General features: G+C 43.2%; 1 long non-coding RNA gene across 1 annotated transcript; it reads right to left on the bottom strand.

The window, feature by feature from the left end:
* Positions 1-877: 877 nt before the first annotated feature.
* Positions 878-14707, bottom strand: LOC310710374. The gene is made up of 3 exons (XR_014528002.1): positions 13242-14707; positions 6472-6535; positions 878-4146 (listed from the first exon to the last, which is right to left on the bottom strand). It is a non-coding gene; the product is annotated as an uncharacterized lncRNA (long non-coding RNA).
* Positions 14708-14769: the final 62 nt, after the last annotated feature.

Here is a 14769-nt window from a genome sequence, read left to right on the forward strand (position 1 = left end):
AGACGAGTAAAAGCAATTATTCTAATAATAATTCGAGGGATATTAATGTCTTTCTAAAGTGGATTGCTTTCAAGTAAACACTTAGGTTGAGAGAAGCTGTTTTATTTATTAATCATTCCAAAAAGTTCGCTCTTTTAAATGATCAGCTTCGTTGACACATAATGGATTTAGTTAAGTGGCAACTTGAAAACGTCGAAAAACTTTTGTAACCAGAGACTAATTTGTTTAATGCATTGAAAATGTTGTGCAGACATGAAACTACATATTAAACTTCAAAGGGAAATGCTCCAGAGACTAAATCATTTTAAAAGCAGGAGCGGTGGCATTAGCAGTTATGCATTACACATAACAGATTTTAAAATTCACCTACCTATCTATTTTTTGGTGGGAGGGAGGGATGAAACTTAGGTGTTCGCTGACCTGCTTTCCTTCATCTCAGGACTGTGGTGCAGCGCTTGTGTTTAATGTCTGAACCAAAAATTTGAAAGGGGAAATATTTTCTTTTGTATCTCTATTAATTAGTCCTGTCTCCATTTGCCCAGCATATAGTGCTGTTGACATCACCTTTTCCGTATCCTTTAAAGAGTCCCAGGAGAAATCTATTGCAGAACAAAAAACGAAAAGTTGGGGGGGGGGGAGAATACATTTGGAAACCATTTTATCCCTCAATTACCAACCAAAACGTATGGAAAAGATTTACGCTCTATCTGATTTACACCATAATTATACTTTGAAAGCTTGGAAATAAGTGGCATGATCCTCGGAATCATTAGTTACTATACCCAATGTAATTGGTGTAAACTAATGAGTTTACTGGATGGCTGACCCTTAATTACTGATTAAAGTTAAAGCAGAACTCGAACCAATCCAAAGCTAGTTTGCTTTCAAAAGCTCAGAACTCTTTCTTATTTTTTATTTTAAAAGAACACATTTCTAAAGTAAGCTGCTTTATGATTAGCTGAGGCACATGGCACAAGCCTTTTTAAAGCAATCACATGCAACTTCTTAACAACGGTACAGCAAGCTACTTTTACTCTCATTAATTAAGGTCCATCTGACAAATGTGGAATAAACTAAGGTCATGATCTAGGGCCTTTTAAACTTGAGGGAGGGGAGAGAGAGTTGTTTTTGTTTGTTACTATTCTATGCATTTTTGTGCCTTTATATTTTAAGTTGCCCTGCGATGCCTGGAGGAAGAACGGTATAGAAATTTAATTGATGATGATGATGCCCTTTAATGCCATTTCCTAGAATACTCCATTCCATCCCCTCTTCCCCTTAGATTTCCATTTCCTCACATGAAACATTCTATGCCCGCGGAGCACACTCAGTTCTTACTGAGTGTAAGATTCCCTAAGATGCCCCCTAAGATTTCCCCCTCCCCAAAATCCCCTCTACTTCTGCAAAACTTGGGGCTCCCTTGATCATGCTGTTATTTGCCTCTTGCGTCTCAGTCGCCTGTTTGGGCTGCTTCCCTACTGGTACTCACAAGATGTGTTCACTATTGGGAGGAGTGATAAGAGAAAGCAGAGAATCCTTCAACCGGGGACTCTTTCTCTGCAACGGTCTCATAGCAGATCCAGCATGCATTTTTATCATGTAACAATCCACTGATTTCTAGGCTGCTTGGCTCTGAACCAGGGCGTCACACGAACCCAGGTTTGAGTCCTGCAACCTGCCTCCGTTATGGTGGGACTTGGCCTAGGAACATAAATGGGAGATTAATATATACTCATCCCCCAGCTAAAAGAGATAAATCTGTTCCTGGTAGCAGATGGCCTTTTGTGGAAACTTTCTAAGCCAGATGACAGATCGCATGATGATCGGGTGCTATACTTTGCAGCAGCCTGACACTATCCTAAGCTACCTCCACATGACAGCACCAGTCCATTTTGATGCATTGCTAAGTTCCGTAATTGTGGCCTAGCCACTGAAAATGGGATTTCGTACATGCTATTAAAAGAGTACTCTTCAGAGTGTCTTAGGTATGCACTTTGGACCTAACCCTTTGGAAGCCTGGTCCTTTGATTCCTCACCAGCCAGCTTTCCTCTTGAGTCTCTAGTGCTGGGTTGATCTTCAGAAATCTTTTCTTGGCTTCTTAACCTGCCTCTACCCAATTTGCCCTGCTTCTCCTCTCCCCACTGCCGCCAGCACTCCCACTGCCCAGGAGAAGTCCCCCTGACTCCCAGGAAGTTTTTTGGGTTCAGCACTCTGCACTGGAGAGGAAGGGATGAGGAAATTTCCTTTGCACAATTGTCCCTGCACTCTGGATGCAACCCAATCTTTTTCAACGAACCCTGCCCCCCAATAAGCAAACATTCTTTGGGTTTTATCAGTAGAAAACACAATGTTAAATTGTTTCTGGAGATGTCCAACTGAAATGTTGCAAGTATGGTGGATATAAAGTTTCTCCTCTTTTACTTACGAGTTTATAAACTTCTAATCGGAGGCTCCCTAGAAACCGGAAACATCAGGCCTTCGTTTCTTAACAGAAATACTATTATGGTGAATAAAATATACAGGCCATGCTTAAATGGATTAGCTGCTTTCTGATTGGATGAACCACAACATAAATCTCTTTCCTTCAGCCAAGCAGAGTGCAGCTATTCAGTAACGGTAAGATGAGCAACTGTCACTTTGCTGCACCAACATACATCAAGGCAAAAATAATTCCATTTTCATCAGTCATGTAGTAAAATAGAAATATGCAAAGCAATTGCAAGAGAATCTCAGGATCCAGGATACTGACTCTGAAAATAAATCTCCTGGCTTTGTCTTCGTGTTGACTTTCTATTAATACTGCAACTTTGCCACGATATCTATTTAACGGCAGGAAGCCATTATCCGACGGCGTTCTTTTCCATTAAGAGTAGCTTTTAATTGCCAGATTGTCACAAGACTTTGCAATCGCAAAGTGGCAAGTGTGTGCAGTCTGCTGCAGTTAGGTCTCATTCAAGCATTATTCCCTTCCTGGGGCACTGCATGGTACAACTTCCATTGGATTGGCCTATTGGATAGGCTTGCGCAACAATTTGACTCTTTTCACAGTCCCAGGCAGGCAGCAGAAGAGTTATTGAATCACTGGTGACCTATTGTCACATGCATTAACTTATCTTAATTTTAGAAGCTCTAAATTGGTGATGACATAATTTAAGATGCCTTTAATGGAAATTGGCTGGATTGCTTAAATTTGGCCAGCTTAATTAGACCAGCTCCATCTTTTCTTAAGCCTCAACCCTTCCCCCTTCCACTATTAGCAAACCTCCAGATGTTATATGAGTAAGTTCAGTTTCCTGTGTAGGAAGCGTATCTTACACAAGGGTCGTGGGTAGAATGTGGGTTCATGGCCATGGAGAAAATATGAAGTCATTCTCCCTACATTTGCATGGGATTGGAAAACCTCATTTGCCTAGTTGTCTGTGATTAGCTGGTTTGTCTGTCCTTTCTCTCTTTGGCTACATGGCTCTTCCTGACGACTGTAACCAAATGTTTTCAAAACCAGAGAACAGACATGGGAGATTCAAGTAGGAGTTTCTTGGTGGTTAAGGAGAGAGATTCAAGCTGGAACTTCCTTTCAATGGGGTTATCATCCTGCTTCTTGATTCTGAGGCAACTTGGGTCTGCTTTCATTTTGAACCAAACAATATTTGGATATGGGGCAAGACTGCACACATTCCCATAAAAGCACATAATCCTGGGAACGGTAGTTTAGGGGTGCTGATAATTGTAACTTTGTGTGATGCAAACTAAAGTCCCCCAGGATTCTTTGAGGGGAAATGTACTTTCAGTCTATGATTTGCATGCTGGCCAGGGCATCTAGGATCACTGGTTGGTTGGCATCTTGGGACACAGTGGAAGAGTTTGTGCCTTTGGAGGTGAAGTCAAACCATTGGAGACTTACAGCGCCTGCTGTGGCTGTAGAGACTGATATGGGAGAGACTTGTTTTCTTGCAGCTGGAACAGATGAAGGCATCTGGTTGTGCTGCTGAAGATGCACCATGGTGTTTTCCTCCCAGTGGTCATTCCTCCTCCAGTCACTGCTGTAGATACACAACCTGACTGTCTGCAGTCACTCTCAGATAATAACCCACCACACTTTTGTCTTGGCATGGAGACATGGCAGGTTGAATGGACTCCTGTCACTCCTTGAACACCCCATTGTCAGTTGAGTTGAAGGCATATGGAAGCAACAGAGAGAAGAATATAGAATAATATGTCAAAGAGAGCTGGGGCGAGAACACAGCTCTGGAATCATAAAATTGTAGAGCTGGTATAAAGGTCTATTTCTACAGAAGAAACTTCTTATGCTTTTTGCTAGTTTCACAATACTGCTTCCCTTTCACTTTTAGATGCCATGAAAACTCTGGTTTCCTTTAGAATAGTTCCCCCCCTGATTTGAAAGCACCATCATCTGCCCTGGATTTGTCCCTCTCATAATTTTTTGGATCCATTTCCCCAGACTGATCTCAGTATAAATACTGGAATTCTTTGAGATAATTTATTCCGGCATTCTAGCTGCTTCAAAGAGATCAGATGGTGTTAGAGAACTCTGGATTTTTCTTTTTTAATTTTTAGATAAGTTCTCAACTTTAAAAGTCTAGTTTGCAGAGCATTGATTAAGAAAAAAATCAGCATGCCTCAACACCTCAGATTACGCAACCATCTTTCTGCTTGATTTAAGGAGGGTCACTTAGGTTATGACGTATTTTCAGATTCCAATTAGAGACTCCTCTAATGAAATGGAGGGGGCCGGGGGGGGGGAAGGAACATAACATGCAAAAATGAAAAATAGTTTTAGAAGTGACACATCTTGTGGAGCTGATTCATATTAAAATGTTGTTGAAACAGTGTGTGCCACCCGTAAGTCTTTGTGTAGCTCAAGCAGGAAGCCAATATGCGACATAGGGAGTTGCCTTATTGACAGGAGAAAGCCAGCAGTAAATCTCACAGAGCAAGTTGGACTTAACTATTAGCACAAACAGGATCTGCACAGGAGTGTCAGGTCTAAGGAGGCAGCAACTCATCTCCAACTGGTTTTGCCTCCATGAAGCAGGGATTGAAGATCCCTGCCTCCCCACAGCTGACTAAATCCCCTCCTCTCCAGGGTTTTCCCTAAGCAATCTGGAACTGTGCCGGTGTGCAGCTAACTTCTCCCCTGCTCTTTTCATGCCTCTCCTGGTTCTTGGAGACCAGAGGGGAGGGGAGCTTGTCACAGCAGGAGGGAGAGACTCCAGCACCTCTTCACCAGCCAGACTCATCTTTGTCTCTTGGCCTCCCTCCTTTCCTGCTTCAGCTGTTGAGAATTTCAATTCCACCTTAAGGAGCAGACATGCGGTTGTTACGTGACACATGTCTGTTTACATTCCAGCATAGTATGCTGGGAACCTCCGTTGTGTGTATCGCTTTTGCTTTTCCCTGTCTCTCTGAGAAGACAAAGAGAGGGACGACATGTTTCTTTGTCCTGATTTATGATTAATAAATCCGTAGTTGTAGTATGCTTCCACAAGCCTCACGCCTATTCTGTGTGTGCAGTTTGCTCTGCTGACATAGTGTGCCCTGGCTTTGAAGCCTGGGTCACTGATTTACATCAGAGCAGAGGGCGATGGGTCTTCGCAGCAGGATGGCTGGAAGGAGACGACCCAGTTGGGGCTAGCCAGCTGGCCTTGTGACCCTCTGCATGCCGACATCAGCTTCTGCCTCTGATTCTGGACTCTCTCTGCCATATACTCCCTTCGCTCACTAAGCCCTGTAACCTCTTCAGCTTCTGACACCTCCTCCTCCTAATCTTCTCCCTCTTCTCCCTCTGTCCACTCACCGTTGTCCCACCACCAATCCCTGGACTCTGAGCCTTCATCCCTTGGAGTTTCCCCAGCTGATTCCTCCCACCATTCTGTTGCGTCCAACAAATCCATGACACTTATATGGAGTTTAGGCCCTAGGTCACTCTAGCTCAGTACTAACTGGCTGTGGCTTTGCAAGTGTTTCAGGCAGGGGACCTTCCCAGACCTACCTGGAAAAGCCAGGGCCTCAACCTTGGACCTTTTTCATGCAAACCAGTTGCTACAATCCTTCCCCAGAATTCAGGATGAATTCGTCTGCAGAGGACATGTAAAAGAGGATTTCAGGTGTCTTTCTGACAGCGACCGAACCATCTATGGCCATCTTCAAAAGACCCTGAAAAGGGTTGAAAGTGGAGTGCGTTTTTTGGCATGTAAACCACACACCTGAGAACAGTCGCCTGTCTCAAATGAGGTCTCCACGCAATGTTCTGGAAGGAAGTGGGAAGCAGCTGGGAGACACCCAGGAAAAGTAGAGAGGCACGAGGACCAATAGGGCAGGTGCTCAACTACAGCAATGGCCCCACTTTAGTAACAAATGAAGCTGTGTTAAACAAAGGCAGACAGTTGGTTCATCTAGTTAGTTCCGTATTCTCCACACAGTATTGTCCAGGGTTTCATTCCCAGCCCTACCTGAAGATCCTTGGGGATGATCCTGGTACCACTTTACCATTAAGCTTGCTGCCTTTCTTGCTTCCTAGCAGGAAAAAATGAAACATCAATCGTAAATACTGTTTATTCTCTTTTGAAATTGCTAAAACTTCACAATATATAGTCACTGGCAATGTGGTAGTAAATAATTCATTCCCTTTCTGGGCTGATAACAGGGAAATATGTGATAACTTACTAACTATGAGACACTAGTTGTAAGACGGTATTTTAATGCTGCCCTAAATATTTATCTCAGGCTTCCTCAACCTCGCCCCCCCCAGATGTTTTGAGACTACAATTCCCAGCATCCCTGACCACTGGTCCTGCTAGCTAGGGATCATGGGAGTTGTAGGCCAAAAACATCTGGAGGGCCGAAGTTGAGGAAGCCTGATTTATCTGGTCAGAAAGGAAATGAAACCATGTCAAATCAAAATGAACCAGTCGATGGGTATGCAGTCATTTGGGTACAATGCTAATATCCTCTCTGAATTTTTAAAATTTGCTTGGCAGAAACATTTAGAAAAGAAAGCTAAAGTTGCTTAACTTTTTATTCTTCCTGTGGAACAAATTATTCCTGGATATTGTTCTTTATTAGCTACTCTCTAAGCATATTTTCAGAGCTCATTCCAGACTGCAGCAAAAGAATGAGTAAAAATATAAAACCCAGAGACGAGGGTCTCCCCCCCCCCCAAAGCTAATACTATCTTAAAATTAACTAGTGAAATCCATGTCACTTTGCATTCTGAAAATATTCAAAACAATTATGGTATTTCCTGTTCTTTACAATGAAATGACTAACATATTAGATTTTACTGCTGGAATATTCTGAGGTAAAGCCAGGCTTAAAGAAACAGTAGTGACTGATCCAAAACAGTTTAGTTATGGTGCCAAAAAGGATGACTCATGCCACTGTGACATGTAACTTGCGTTCACTAAACCAAAAAACAGTTGGATCAACTGAATTAGCCAAATTTACTTATTCATTTTAAAGTCCATGTTTTATTTGTCCGCTTAACTTGCTCACTGAAAATATTATGTGAAATTTTGTTTTGCAGCACCCATGTCAAGGGTCCGTAGCAGGAGGAAGATGAGATAAAAGATTTCAATGTGGGCTGGGCTGGGGGCAGGGCCATGGCAAAGTCCAAAAGCCCGCTCTTAGATTTTATTGAAATTATTGTTATTATTGTCAATCTCAAACCTTAATAAAATGTTTTAGTGCTGAGCCCTATCTACCCAATATTCCCCTCACATAGCTACAATTCCCAGAGTTCCCTGGGAAGGGAGTTCCCTGGGAAGGAGGATTGCTTACTACGGTCATTATGAGAACTGTAGCTGTATGTGGGGAATGGGGTCTCCTAATAACTCTCAGCATCAGTGCTTTTTTCCAGCCAAAAATCTCCAGAACTCAGTACTGGCACCTCACAGATGAGCGCCATTGCCATTATAAGAGAATAAGGGAGGCGTTTATGGTGAGTTCCTGTACCTCTTTTTCTAGAAAAACAGCACTGCTCAGTATCCTTAACAAACTACCGTCCCCAGAATTCTTTGGGGGGAAGACATGATGGTTTAAATTGGTATAATAGAGTTTAAACATATAGTGTAAATGGGGCCCAGCTGTCCTTTTCCAAACACGCCCATAGGAGCGACATGATGCCCTCACACTCTGGGAACTTTTGAGCGAAAAGAGTGGCAGCTGCCAAATAACTAGAGGGACTTCAGTGAATTTGCAGTGGTGAATTTTGTACCCCACCTCACAATTTTGGCTCGCCCTCAAATCGCCTGAATTCTCTCTCTGCCTCCAACTCCCCACTTTCACATCCTTATGAATGAGGCGAGGAAAGCAGAGGGGGATATTTCTTCACTCAGTATGAAAATATTTTTGGAAAATTTGCTGGAACTTTTGCTGCATTTTTTTTAAGGCTGTGTATGCACCATACATTTAAAGCACATGGCGTCCCCCCAAAGAGCACTGGGAACTGTAGGAACTCCAGCACCCTCGACAAATGTGCTTTAAATGTATGGGGGGGGGTGCAGCCGTAGTTAGCAAAGATATAAGAGAGGTGGTGAACTCTCCTTCCTTGGAGGTTTTTAAGCAGAGGTTGGATGGCCGTCTGTCATGGATGCTTTAGCTGAAATTTCTGCATTGCAGGGGGTTGGACTAGATGACCCTTGGGGTCCCTTCCAACTCTTAAGATTCAATGATTCTATGATGCAGTCTGGAAACATGGGGAAGACATGGGGAAGACAGATTCCTACCCATCCTGCCCATTGATTTGGATGGCTCTGACTTCCACTCCTGAATTATTATTTGGGGTGGGGGGTAGCCGGATCCAATGCATATTTGCTCAAAAGTGCATAGAGTCTCTTGGGCTTAAAGGTAAAGGTGAAGGGACCCCTGACCATTAGGTCCAGTCATGGCCGACTCTGGGTTTGCGGCGCTCATCTTGCTTTATTGGCCAAGTGAGCCGGCGTACAGCTTCCGGGTCATGTGGCCAGCATGACTAAGCTGCTTCTGGCGAACCAGAGCAGCGCACAGAAACACCGTTTACCTTCCTGCCAGAGCGGTACCTATTTATCTATTTGCACTTTGATGTGCTTTCGAACTGCTAGGTTGGCAGGAGCTGGGACCGAGCAACGGGAGCTCACCCCGTTGCGGAGATTCGAACCGCCGACCTTCTGATCGGCAATTCCTAGGCTCTGTGGTTTAACCCACAGCGCCACCCGCGTCCCTCTCTTGGGCTTACTCCTGTGTAATTATGCTTGCAGTTTAAACCTGAACTGCACTATATTGAACTAAGTGTTGAAAGAAATCAGAGTCTGCAACTCTGTGCACGATGACATAAGAGTAAATCCCAATGAATTTAATAGGGCTTACTTCTGAGTAGATATGCACAGTGTCATGCTGTATATCAGAAATTAGCCATTTGGCCAGGATAAGCCAGCCAGCATTCAGCACTGTTAAGTCTCATTGATTTTAGTGAGAGAGCTGAGCATACTCCAGATCTCTCCCAATAAGAACTTAAGACTCCTAACTTGGACTGGATAATGCTCCATTTCTAGATTTTCCTATAGATGAGGGGGAGGGGGCAGGGGAGAGATGCTTAAGTCAGTGTCCCTGTCTGGACATAGAAAAGTTTGTAGCTCTCAAAATATTTTGGAAGGGAGATTGTTGTTGTTTTAAAAATGTAAATATATCCTAAAGCTACTTTCCTATCTATAGATAACAGATTTCTGAATAATCATATAAATGATGTGCAACGCCAACAGCAATTTTTAATAACACAGATAACCTAAGCTTACCTGAGAGGTCTTTCTATTAGAATGCAATTAAAGATAGCTATTCAACATTGTAGGTTGTAAGCAGCACCGAACTTCTAAAATAGTAATAGGTTTGTCACTTTTCTTCTGTGGCCAAACCACTTGCAAAAAGTAGCATACAGTGGTACCTTGGGTTACAGACGCTTCAGGTTACAGACTCCGCTAACCCAGAAATACTACCTCAGGTTAAGAACTTTGCTTCAGGATGAGAACAGAAATCGTGCGGTGGCGGCAGAAGGCCCCATTAGCTAAAGTGGTACCTCAGGTTAAGAACAGCTTCATGTTAAGAACGGACCTCCGGAATGAATTAAGTTCTTAACCCGAGGTACCATTGTACGCCTGTCTTTGAAAGAGTGCCGCCCCTACTGTTAGGCATAGTGAGGTGGAGACTTCAGGTGGTAGATATTTAGGGACAAGTGGCAACAAGGTGTTGGTGGACACAGCTATGTGTGCTGTGTGGCCTGCCTTTTGGCCTCCAAATTAACCTGCTGCCCCCAAGAATAGCTGAGGACACTGCTAATGCCAGTGTTGAAGTAAGATTTAGCTGCCAGTCCAGTTGCAATGAGGGAGGTGCCATCTTGTCCTTTACCTCGGATAGCAAAATGTCTTGGGCCAGCCCTGCTTTTAATCATTGCTTCCCCCAAATCCCATATATAGCTGTAGGTGGAATTGCAATTTACAGATATATGGGTGAAGGGATATTGAAATCCCCATCACCTCCCACTTTTCCTTCAGGTAATTTACTCCAGTATCAGGAGTGAAACTGGATGGAAGAAAAGTGGTGGGGGAGAAGAGGGAACTATAGGGAGAGCAGTAGCAGGTAGGAGGGTTCAACATCTCTGACCCACATGACATTTATGTGCCCCAAATCACCCCGTCTCCCACTTAACTCATAATTCAGCTCCACATTTAAAAAGACATAAGAACACTTTCCTTGGCAGGGAAAAAGTTTTGAAAAGTGATGTATCTGTATTGGTGTTTGCTTCTCACATGGCTAATAGACACAGACTCACTGTCTTGGTTCAAGCATAATGGAAAACCATGGCTTGTCATTAGGAGATTTGGTGTATGCAAGCCTTGGACTCATGTGCTGTTCCTGAATTCCCTCACATATGATTAAAGATGAAGTTTGTGCTTTTGCCTTTAAGCTAACCACAGTTCCGTCCGACATCAAAACGCAGGATACTGTGTCTCCCCCCTCCCTAATTCTGGTTGATTCAAACAAACCAGGATCAAACCATGGTTTGATATTCTAATTTGTTAACTAATTATAGTTAAAACAATCCAGTTTTCTGTATTTAGGGAACTGTGGTTAGATGACAACTTTCAATATCAATCAAAATTAGAAGCAACCAAGGATGCATCAGTCCCCAGGAAAAATGTATTGTTCAAACAAGGTTCAGATGGAAAAGAAAACCCTTCTGTCCAGAAGGAACCAATGGTCATCCTGAATGAAAGGAATCAGTCCAGTGCTTGAAACTTCTTTACTGAGGAGCTGTCCCCTCTGCTTCATTGGCTTATCACACAGGGCAGGTATTTACAGGTCCTGACACAGTCCTCATTCTTCCACACCTTTATTTTGCAAGTCAGCAGGGTATGTTTTTATGCCAGGAAAGCTTCACTTAGTGAACTCTGCAGAGGAAGCTACTATGAGAAGAGCAGGTCATGCTGACATTTTGGTGCAGGATGCAACATATTTGACTATTTGCACCATTGCTGCTGAAGCTGGTAGGGAAGGGCCCTAGCTCAGTGGTAGGGCATTTGCCTTACATGCAGAGGGTCCCTGGAAGAAACCAGCCTCTTTAGGTAGGTCTGGGAATGTCCCCTTCTGAAACCCTGGAGAACTGTTGTCGGTCAGTGTAGTGACACTGAGATAGGTGGAGCAATGGATCTGGCTCAGTTTAGGGATGCATCCTATGTTCCTTGGTATGGATAGAAAGTGATGGGAAAGGATAGCCTGCATATTTTCTGCATTTCTGGTTTCCAGTTAAAAGCATAAGAAAAGGGTCAGTAATAACAGGGGGGGGGGGATAAACAGTAGCAACGCTACTGAAGTGTCTATCACCTCCACCTGCCCCCTGCCCAAAGGACAGATGGTCTTACAAAGATGCAGAGTGATGGAGAAAGCTCCATCTCTTGACCATCTGCCTACGAAGAGTCTCTTAAAGGCACTCCCATGAATCTATATAAAAAGATGCAATATGCATAAATAGAAAAAAGTATCAACTGCATTCTCTCATCTGAAACACACTTGTTTAACGCAATATTTTAGTGGTGCTGTCAAAAACATGGAAAAGTAATTTTGCTTTTCCTTATATTTTTTCAGACACATACTTTTTTTATCATATATCCCCCAAAATATTATATTGCATTGAGCTACTCTTTTGGTCCTGCTGAGGCCACAATTGCAGAAATAAAGGACACCCAAAGGTGGCGCTGTGGTTCAAGTCCACCTATATACTGTATCTATATATATTTATTAGACTGAATTATAATCATTCATTTTCTCGCATTTTCAAAAGGGATGTTAGTCTTTGCATCATCACCAACATCATCTGTAAAGAGGTATCTCTGGCTAAAATCTTCCTGCTAACATATGTTAACACATTAACTTTGCAAGTTTCAGGGTACTTTACTGCCTTAGGTACTTGCCAATGCGCTGTGATCACTGATTACTTTCACGTGTCCCTTTACTCTTGTCAGTGGGGCTGTTTTGGTCAATTGTAGGACATGGGAAAACAGTTGTTCTTTGATCATGCCAGGGCAATTGCGGGCTTGGCCGTGTGCATTGCTCCAACCCCTCCCCCAACCATAGAAACCAAACCAAAACTCTCCTGTGATCACTTGCATGCAGATAATGCAATTTCCCTGTCTTGAGCAAAGGGCCAACTGTTTTCAATTGTCACAAAAGTGGCTCAGAGAAAAGCAGCACCGTGTTGCTTTGATTTATTGGCATGTGAAAGTACTTCTTGCCTGTCAAAGCAAGACCTTGTTTTTTCTATATTAAGGATAGGCCAGGGGCTCAGTTAAGAGCCACGGGGGCTTCCCATTGGACACTCAGCACAGCCCCTCATTCCACAGATGCAGCTTACAAGGTACCTCCCTCAGGTGTTTTTTCCTGGCCAAGTTAAGACCACAGGCAAAAAGGATCTTGGACACTCCCCATCCTCATTCGAACACTGAGAGCTAAACTGAGAGCATCCCTTTGCTATAGCAATAGGACAACCCAAGGTTGGCTTATTAAGCCCATGTTAACATTTGGAAAAGCTGTGTGGAAAAAGTTCAAGAAAAAACATTTTTTTTTAAAAGGAGGGGTGAGTGGGGAACTTTAGAGGAGGCAGAGGTGCTTACCTGATATCTTGGAAGTCGTGAGGAGGAAGGGATGGTGCAAAGTGCTATCTCCCCTCCCTCCCCAATAAGAAGCAGAGACTCACCTGTCAGGAGGTCAGGTAGGTGCCATCACCCCTGTCTTCTACTGTTTGGTTGGTGATAGTTTTACAGTGTTCAAAATGGCTTAGAGGCTTCTTTGAAGTGTGAAGTGATATGTAGATTACCTTACTAAATAATATAATGTGGGAGCACCAAACCCTTCCTAAAATAAATACCGGTAATTACCTATCATTAGGCAGAGTGTGGCAGCTTCCTCAGGTGGCAAACAATGGAGTGGGCAGGAGGAAGGGAGTGACACTGAAGGTTTGTGTGCCACAAAGCCATTCCTGGACGCCTCCCCAAGCTATGCTAATTCCCTTTGGTATGAGGGAGAATGCTGCCCTACCAGTTAGTACATGGAATGGGAAGCTGCCATCTTGTCCTTCAGCCTGTGAAGCTATTTTTTAAAACTTTCTCTCTCTTTGGCAGTGATCTGGAACTGGAAGCATTGTATAATAATAATATTTGTATACTGTCCTCGCATAAATATTCCCAGTGTGTTTATGTAAAGGGAAAACATTTACTTTACTGGAAATAATTTAAGGCTGATTTTCTGAACAAATGCTCACCCAAAGTAGCTTACAATCAAAACGGAATATAAAAAAACAATATAAAATGCAAACACAGTACAAAATGTAAAACTTTATAAATGTATGCGATGGCAGCAACCCCAGGTCTTTAAATGCTGGTCTGCCCCAACTGTGTCCAAAGTGGGGTGGGATTTAAAGGGTATTTTGGCACCAGCCCTCATCCTGCCTGTCTGTCCTGCAAACTAGCTCCTCCATGGTAAATTTTCTCCTAGCTGGGCTCCTCAAGGTGGCCAGATGCAAAAGAGGAAAGGGCTCCTATACCTTGAGGGGTTGTGCCATAGAGAGAATTTCATTAGCTGTACCTGCAAATTCTGTATTCTACACAAATATTAAAGGTGCCAGAGCCTCATCAACTTTTGCATCTGGTCACCCTAGCTCCAATACAACAGGTAAGTAAGTGTTGGGACAGGGTTGCCAACTAACCAAGGAAAGATAAGACACAAAACCAGCCTGGCCTGTCCTTTTAATAGAGGTTTGATACACTGAAATAAGCTGGGTGATGTTTTTCATGGCATCTGCTAAATGCTATAGCTAAAACTGATGTTAAAGGGGCAAGGAACCAATTAAAAAATTGGCAACCCTAAGCATGGGGTATGTGTGCAGGAGAGACAGGTTAAACACCTCATGTTTTGCCCTCAATTTCTCCTCCATCTCTGCTTTGCACACAGGTGAGGTAGATTAGTATTTAAAGCATAGGAAGATCCTTTGGAAAGGATAGTAGCTAAGTGGTTGGGCATCTCTCTTGCATTCACAAAGTCCCAGCTTCAGTCCCCAGCATTTCCAAGTAGGTCTGAAACCCTGTAGAGCTGCTACCAGTCAGAGTAGACTACACTGATCTAGATGAACCAATAGTTTGACTCTTTCTAAGGCAGCTCCCTATGATCTATCACCATTCCCTGTAATTTGGCCCACAGGCTATGAGCTGAACTGTCTAAGAAACTTC

Source organism: Podarcis liolepis (genome assembly GCF_965112155.1).
Source record: "Podarcis liolepis genome assembly, chromosome: 6".
Classification (NCBI taxonomy): domain Eukaryota; kingdom Metazoa; phylum Chordata; class Lepidosauria; order Squamata; family Lacertidae; genus Podarcis; species Podarcis liolepis.